This window comes from Cervus elaphus, chromosome 17 (assembly GCF_910594005.1).
Source record: "Cervus elaphus chromosome 17, mCerEla1.1, whole genome shotgun sequence".
Classification (NCBI taxonomy): domain Eukaryota; kingdom Metazoa; phylum Chordata; class Mammalia; order Artiodactyla; family Cervidae; genus Cervus; species Cervus elaphus.
The window spans coordinates 57,276,054-57,285,240 of record NC_057831.1 but is presented as its reverse complement, the minus strand read 5'-3'; the positions used below and the strand labels follow the sequence as shown (position 1 = coordinate 57,285,240).

Sequence of the window (9,187 nt, the reverse complement as noted above, 5' to 3'; positions counted from 1 at the left end):
TTAGGCAACTAGGAGCCAATTAAGGGCTCATAAATATTCTATACACATGCATATATATCTGATTATAACAGACTAAATTATGGGAAGATGTGCACAACAGAGCCTGCTGTTACATAACTTGGAGATGCCAATTGGCCTTGAGTGTATATCTATTTGCATTCCCTTTCTTGACTGGTGGTGGGTACAAGCCCTACTTTGTACAGGGCACAACCAAAAGGAAGAGACAGGAAGTATAAAAAGGGGGAGGCCAGGAGGGATCATTATGACCATGGCCTCCTCCCATGTCTTGGGAGTGTCTGTCGAATAAAAAGATCTGCCTGCTTGTACTGTAACTTGTCTGTTGTTTTAAACAAGGAAAAGAAATAAACTGACCTGATAGTACTGAGTAATAGAGCATACAATCCTAATAAAATGGGTTTTAATTTTCCCCTACTAAGTAAATCAATTTTTTCAGCTCCTTTCTACAACTTTTGAGGTTGAATCACTTGGATCATTGGTTCTATAGCTTTACTGTGGATTTGCAAGGTTTAGCGGGTGTTTGAATCACCTTGGGAGACTGCTGAAGCATAGATTGCTTGGCCCCCACCCAGTCTCTGATTAGTTGTCCTTGGGTGGATTTGGAGGATTCCCAGGTCTAGCATGTTCCCAGGTGATGCTGATGATGCCCCTCTGGATTACACTGAGACCACTGTTCTCTAAATTTGTTTCCTAAGTCCTCTGTGTTCTTTTTCATGGTGTTACAAAGCAACAGTTTTTTTCCAAGTATACGCCTTCTGAAAAGTCAATTGTCAATTTATTTTTAAGTTGCAAAGAACATTTGGTATTATTATTTTACATAAAGCAGGGAGCCTAGTTAATGCCTACTTTCTTGTTTCTTATTATTCTGTTTTACTCCTTAGGGTAACAGAATAGGCAGAATTTCAATATGTGGATGAAAGAGATATTTAGAGGTAGTGAGGTACAGGGGAAGATGTAGACAATGTGAACTCAATAACAACCTCTTAGTAACTTAGATTATGTACTTAACTTTCTCAGTTCTACTTTTAAAAAATAGAGATATATTTGACATAGAGTGTGGTGTAAATTTTAGGTGTACAACATGTTAATTTGATCCATTTTTGTATTGTAATATGATTGCCATTGTAGTGACAATTATCAGCTTCACTTTTCTTTTTCTTTTTTGGCCGTGCTGTTCAGCTTGTAGGATCTTAGTTCCATGACCAGGGACTGAACCCTGGCCATGGCAGGGAAAGCTCTGAGTCCTAACCACTGGACCATCAGGAACTTCCCCTCAGGTTCACTTATCTATAGTGAAACTTGAAAATTGGTAAAAATATATTTGGTTGTGGTATTCTTCCAGAAGTATTTGTATCCATTGGAAATATGTGTATCCTTACCTGGAATATAAAATTATGTAAAATAATATTTGGGAAAAGATGGAGCAGCTCTATACAGTCAGCAAAAATAAGACTGGGAGCTGACTGTGGCTCAGATCATGAACTCCTTATTGCCAAATTCAAACTTAAATTGAAGAAAGTAGGGAAAACCACTAGCCCATTCAGGTATGACCTAAATCAAATCCCTTAAGATTATACAGTAGAAGTGACAAACAGATACAAGGGATTAGATCTGATAGACAGAGGCCTGAAGTACTATGGATGGAGGTTCGTGACATTGTACAGGAGGCAGTGATCAAGACCATCCTCAAAGAAAAAAAATGCAAAAAGGCAAAATGGTTGTCTGAGGAGGCCTTAGAAATAGTTAAGAAAAGATGAGAAGCAAAAAGCAAAGGAGAAAAGGAAAGATATACCCATTTGAATGCAGAGTTCCAAAGAATAGCAAGGAGAGATAAGAAAGCCTCCCTCAGTGATCAGTGCAAAGAAATAGAGGAAAACAATAGAGGGGAAAGACTAGAGATGTCTTCAAGAAAATCAGAGATACCAAGGGAACATTTCATGCAAAGATGGGCACAATAAAGGACAGAAATGGTATGGGCCTAACAGAAGCAGAAGATATTAAGGAGTGGCAAGACTACACAGAACTATACAAAAAAGATCTTCGTGACCCAGGTAATCAAGATGGTGTGATCACTCACCTAGAGCCAGACATCCTGGAATGTGAAGTCAAGTGGGCCTTAGAAAGCATCACTATGAACAAAGCTAGTGAAGGTGATGGAATCCCAGTTGAGCTATTTCAAATCCTAAAAGATAATGCTGTGAAAGTGCTGCACTCAATATGCCAGCAAATTTGGAAAACTCAGCAGTGGCCACAGGACTGGAAAAGGTCAGTTTTCATTCCAATCCCAAAGAAAGACAATGTCAAAGAATGTTCAGACTACTCCACAGTTGCACTCATCTCACATGCTAGCAAGGTAATGCTCAAAATTCTCCAAGCCAGGCTTCAACAATATATGGACTGTGAACTTCCAGATGTTCAAGCTGGATTTAGAAAAGGGAAAGGAACCAGAAATCAAATTGCCAACATCTGTTGGATCATAGAAGCAAGAGCATTCCAGAAAAACATCTTCTGCTTTACTGATTATGCTGAAGCCTTTGGCTATGTGGGTCACAATAAACTGTGGAAAATTCTTAGAGATGGGAATACCAGACCACCTGACCAGCCCCCTGAGAAATCTGTATGCAGGTCAGGAAGCAACAGTTAGAACTGGACATGGAATGACAGACTGGTTCCAAATAGGAAAAGGAGTACGTCAAGGCTGTATATTGTCACCCTGCTTATTTAACTTATATGCAGAGTACATCATGAGAAACGCTGGGCTGGATGAAGCACAAGCTGGAATGAAGATTGCTGGGAGAAATATCAATAACCTCAGATATGCAGATGACACCACCATTATGGCAGAAAGCAAAGAGGAACTAAAGAGCCTTTTGATGAAAATGAAAGAGGAGAGTGAAAAAGTTGGCTTAAAACTCAACATTTAGAAAATGAAGATCATGGCATCCAATCCCATCACTTCATGGTAAATAGATGGGGAAATGATGGAAGCAGTGACAGACTTTATTTTCTTGGGCTTCAAAATCTCTGCTGATGGTGACTGCAGTCATGAAATTAAAAGATGCTTGCTCCTTGGAAGAAAAACTATGACCAACCTAGACAGCATATCAAAAGCAGAGACATTACTTGGCCAACAAAGGTCCATCTAGTCAAAGTTATGGTTTTTCCAGGACTCATGTATGGATGTGAGTTGGACTATAAAGAAAGCTGAGTGATGAAGAATTGATGCTTTTGAACTGTGGTGTTGGAGAAGATTCTTGAGAGCCCCTTGGAATGCAAGGAGATCAAACCGTTCCATCCTAAAGGAAACCAGTCCTGAATATTCATTGGAAGGACTGACGCTGAAGCTGAAACTCCAATAATTTGGCCATCTGATGTGAAGAACTGACTCATTGGAAAAGACTTTCAGGCTGGGAAAGATTGAGGGCAGGAGGAGAAGGGGACAACAGAGGATGAGATGGTTGGATGGCAGCACCGACTGGATGGACATGAGTCTGAGCAAGTTCCGGGAGTTGGTGATGGACTCCAATCACTAGGGTAACCTGGGACCCCAGCCCTCCTCGGTCCCGGCGGCAGCGCATGGTGGGTCCAGGACATCCTGCTCAGGAGACAGCGGCAGCCCCAGGCCCAGGGCGCCCTACGTGCCATGACACTGTCTCAAGGACCAAGAAGCAACAGAAGAAAACCTGGGATTAGGTGTCTGTTGCCAATGGAAGCGGGAAGACCTCAGAAAAGCAGGCCCTGGAGGAAACCCCCCTAAGCGCAGAGGCCCAGGCTGAGCAGCCGGCTTGGGAACTGGCTTGGTGCATGGAAAAGCTGGAGCTGGGACTGAAGATGCAGAGACCCACCCCTACGCAGAAAGAACCAGCTCTTGGGAAAATCCAAACCCTGTGCAGCCAGAGAAACCCCCTGCCCTGGAAGAGGCAGCTGATGCGCTCTTTGGGGACTACAGGGCTCAGACGAGTGGCGAGTGGCGTGAGGCCGTGCGGGCTCTCAGGATGGCTGCCCACTCAGCCCAGGTGCAGCCTGTAGGGGAGGCTGCCGGAAAGAAGAGCCGAAGGGTCTGCAGACCTCGTCCAGGAGGAAGGTCCACGGGCACCTCGGATACTCGCGATGAAGTTTAGGTTTGGTTTCTTTTAGCCTCTTCCCTATTCCAGAGCGGCCGCCTCTGCAGTGGCGCAGGGTTTCTCTGGAGGGCAGCACTTTCCCAGGAATGCTGTGGGGCGGATGGGAGACCTGCATGTTTGGTGCTGACAAGCCCAGGGCCCCATTTGCAGGTTTCAGCTGAGATGCCCCTCCTGCCAGAAGAGGGAGGTTCCTTTAGGCGGTTCTACCGTAGACTGAAGTGTTCACAGTGTGTTGTAAAACAGCTCTCCCCAACCTTTTTGACACCAGGGACAGATTTCATGGAAAACAGTTTTTCCACAGAGAGGGTGGGAGCTGAAACTCAGGTCGTAATGCAAGCAATGGGGAGTGGATATAAATACAGATGAATCTTCCCTTGTTCACCGTCTTTTCATCTCCTGCTGTGTGGCCTGGTTCCTAACAGGCCATCGACCAGTACTGGCCCAGGGGTTGGGGACCCCTGTTATAGAAGACTCTCAACAGTCTCAGGAGCAGTCTAGGTAGGTGTCATTAATAAGGGTTAGTGGGGAAGCTGTGTAGTTGTACACTGGTGCTCACTTATGGGAGGATGTCCTCTCAAGGGGTGTGGCGTTCCATACCACTGAGTCCCATTGCTGTAATAAAACCGTTTCTTATAAATGTGGATTTAAAAAAAAAACAACAACTAGGGAAGCCTGGCATGCTGCAGTGCATGGGGTTGTGAAGTCAGACATGACTGAGCGAGTGAATTGAACTGAGTATTTGGGAAAGGAGGGAAATACAGTGTCTCATTCTAAAATTTAAGAACAAGGGACATGACTAAGCCTGTTCATCTGGGAAAGGATCTGGTGTCCACTTGCTGGGAAAGAGCTACTGAAGAGTTAGCCAGTCCATTATACAACCTATAGGAGGGGGTAATTCTAGCGTGCACAGAACTATTTTAAAAAATTAACTATAGAACTTAAAATTGATTGCTTATTTAAGTATAAATAAATTATCTCTTAAATATGCTATCCGGAAGCTAGCAATCTTCAGGAATGTCTAATTTATTTGTTGAAGTATGACATTATGAAAAATATTTGTCAGAATCTGCTATAAAAACTGGCAAAAAATAGCTTAAAGTTTGTCAAAAGGATATTGAGAAAAATAACCTAACTTGTTATAATATCAGAGAAATGTTTTTCCAGAGAAAGAGAAAATGAGAGAGGAGAGTTTCCATGGTGAAGAGAAAGAGGCATAGCATGGGACTGGGGATGGAAAATAATGACATTTAATACTAAGTACAGACAAAGAAACTAGGAAATTTAGGTGGAATTCAGATTTTTAAAATAAATAGATATGATACAGAAAACTTTTACTGTATACAACATTTCCAGTAAATGCCAGTATTGTTTGATCATCTTATATTTTGCCTTCAATTTATTGTTTATACTTCCAAACTTTAAAATGATGCCCATTAGAGCAAATAAATAATTTTCTACGAATATTATGTAGAAAGTCTAATAAGCATGACAATAACTAGGGAAAGATGGTATATTCAAAAATAATATCTGATCAGGGGATCCTAAATTGAGCACAGTCCCCTTTGGTTTCCTAAGGAATATTAATAGCTAAAAATATTAATGCCATTTAAAAATTAATAGCTATTATATATGATTAATTTTAAGCTTAAAATATAATATTCAACATTAAGCCAATTATTTTTGTCCAGTTCTGTGCCAAGCATGATTCTAGGTGCAGATACTTGACTGTGAACAAAATAGCCAAGGAAATTAATAAATTAAAATTAGTTCTGGGTCCATGACAAGTTAATGATTCCTATTCTCTGGAGAAAGTTTTTGCATTACTTCCCCTGAGTTCATATTGTAGTTCTTAATCCTTACTGCCATTAGAATTAGCTGGGGCTCACTTGCAGTAGCTTAGGCTCGACCCAGATTTACTGAAACAAAATTTCTAGAGACGAAGCCTACGTCTTCTTTCTTTCCTTCTCTCTCTCTCTTTTTAAATTCTATGGTGCACAGAGTTGAGAACCATTGGTCTAGAGTATGCCAAATGTAAAGAAGCAGATGGAAAGCCTGTTTTGTTCCTGAAGATGGATAGCTACTTCTGCTAAAAAACCTATGCTCACTCTGTTCCTCTGGAAACCAGCTTGATGGTTCCTTAAAAAGTTCAACATAGAATTACCATGACTCAACAATCCCACCCCTAGGTATTATATCTCAAAGAATTAAAAACAGGGATTCAAACAAATTCTTGTACACATATGTTTGTAGCAGCACCATTCACATTAGTCAAAAGGCAGAAACAATTCAAATGTCCATGAATGGATTAGCAAATTTTGGTATACACTTAGTGGAATATTATTCCATCAGTATAAAGTAATGAAGTGTTGATACACATCATGCTACAATATAGATGAATCTTGAATATATCTTAAGTGAAAGAAGCCTGACATAAAGAGCCACATGTCGTATGATTCTACATGAAATATCCAGAATAGATAAGGTCACAGAGATGGAATGCAGATTGGTGTTTGCCAGGAGCTGGGGAAACGGGGTCGGGTAGGGCACTAACTCTAACTGGCCATGGGGTTTTCTTCTGGGCTTATGAAAATGTCTTGGAATTAGATAGAATGAAAATGTTTTGGAATTAGATAGAGGTGGTAGTTATACATTATGAATATACTAACTACTACTGAGTTGTTCACTTTAAAATGATTAATATTATATGAATTTGGCCTTAATTAAAAGAAAAACCTATGAACAAACACTGAATCTTTATAGTTAATGGGATTTTCTTGATATAACAAAACTAGCTTTTCTGAAATTAAAGTAAAGCTTGTCATAAAACAATTATTGTATCTACTTAATCACATGATCCAGGCATTTTGTTTCATAAAGAACCTTAGGTAGAAACTGACTTACCTATATTCTGAACACACCTAAGGATATACTGTATTTGGGGATTTGAACTTATTAAAAAAATTGGGTGTTTAGGGAGCATGCAGTGGTTAAAATGTATCCCTTGTTTCAATAATTACTATTAATGAATTAAAAACTTCTGGATGGACTTGTGCACCAAGGGTAAATGATTGAAGATAATGCTTTCTCTAAAAGGGTAGAAGAGGGAGGGAAAGAAATTAAGGAAAATAAAAAGAGAATAGGAAAAACAAGACTAGGAGGGTTGAGAGATGTGAATATTGTCTTAAGTAGCTGCAGACTTCAAGATTTTTCTTGAACACATGCCAGACAGGTGAATTTTTCTTCAAAAAAGATATCAATACATTCTGAGAGTGTTTAAAAGTGCCAAGCAATGGGATACATTTGGGACCTAGGGAAACGTTACTGTTTCAGAAACAATCTTCTGAAAGCATGGAATTATAGATAAGTAATGTAACTGTTATGATAGAACAGTCTATGATAAACACACAGGATCAGACTTAAGGGCAGGAGTGGTCAGAGGCCCAAGTCCTGCCATTAGATTTCTTCTAGAAGATACTCATGTTCACAGGAGGACCACTAGTACAACAGAGTTAAGGTCCTTACACACTCTGCTTACATCAGGTCTTTCAAATCCTAGGGCTGGCCCTGAGTATAAAATACCTTTTTATCTTCCTAGTTCATGTGTAAAAGAATATGCTATTCATTCCAAAGTTTTCAGCATTTCTTTCCATGCCCCATTTACTTTCTCTAACCTCTTCCACAGAGAAGTCATCATTAAGTGGGAATAATCATATCTACTTCATAGGGCTATTGTAAAGATTAAATGTATGAACATATATATGACATGTATTGGCATGTATCTGCCACACAATCAAGTTGACTCAATCTTCCTATATTTCAGTAAACAAAAGGCCAAGTCTGAAGAAATTTAATAAAACATGAGATTTAGCCTAATTACATTTAAATGCTTCAAAACCTAAGAGATGCTCTGCTTGTCTTCCGGCCCAGAAAGAAAAAGTGAAAGTGAAAGTGAAAGTGAAGTCTCTCAGTCTTGTCCGACTCTTTGCAACCCCATGGACTGTATAGCCTACCAGGTTCCTCCATCCATGGGATTTTCCAGGCAAGAGTACTGGAGTGGGGTGCCATTGCCTTCTCCAGGAGATCTTTCTGACCCAGGGATTGAACCCGGGTTGCCCGCACTGTAGGCAGACGTTTTACCATCTGAGCCACCAGGGAAGCCTCAGACCCTGAGACTCAGTTATTCATCCTCTGTCTTCTTTCAATAACTTTCTTGATGTTGGAAGCCCCACCTTGGCTTACCATTTTCTTCGCTATGTAATTTCTCCACATCCTCTCCAACACTTTATGTTTCTAAGATTACAGTCATCGTAGTGGATGTGAAGTGGCGTGCAATGTGGGAGACCTGGGTCCGATCCCTGGGTTGGGAAGATCCCCTGGAGGAGAGCATGGCAACTCACTCCAGTATTCCTGCCTGGAGAATCCCCATGTGCAGAGGTGACTGGTGGGCTATAGTCCACGGGGTCGCAGAGTCAGACATGACTGAGCGACTAAGAACAGCACAGCACATGCTTCCCAGGTGGCTCAGAGGTAAAGAACCCACCTGCCCAGCAGGAGATTTGGGTTCGATCCTGGGTCAGGAAGATCCCCTGGAGAAGGAAATGGCAACCCACTCCAGTCTTCTTGCCTGGGAAATCCCATGGACAGAGGAAGTTGACAGGCTACAGTCCATGGGGTCACAAAAGAGTCGGACATGACTTGGTAACTAAACAACAACAGTATGTTGTAAAGGAAGGGTCCAATTTCATTCTTTTGCTCTTGGGGATCCCCAAGTGGCTTAGCATAAAGAATCTGCCTGCGAAGTAGATGTGGGTTTGAGCCCTGGGTCGGGAAGATTCCCTGGAGGAGGAAATGGCAACCCACTCCAGTATTCTTGCCTGGGAGATCCCATGGACAGAGGAGCCTGGTGAGCTAGTCCACAGGGTGGCAAAGAATCGGGTATGACTGCATGCATGCATCTAGCATCATTTGTTGAAGAGACTGTTTTCCGCATTGAATGGTCTTAGCACTCTTACTGAAAATCAACTGACCATAAGATATTGACTGTA

At 41.3% G+C, this 9,187-nt stretch overlaps 1 pseudogene; it reads left to right on the top strand.

The window, feature by feature from the left end:
• The first annotated feature begins 3,568 nt into the window (after positions 1-3,568).
• Positions 3,569-4,139, top strand: LOC122673371 (annotated as a pseudogene).
• The last annotated feature ends 5,048 nt before the right edge of the window (positions 4,140-9,187 follow it).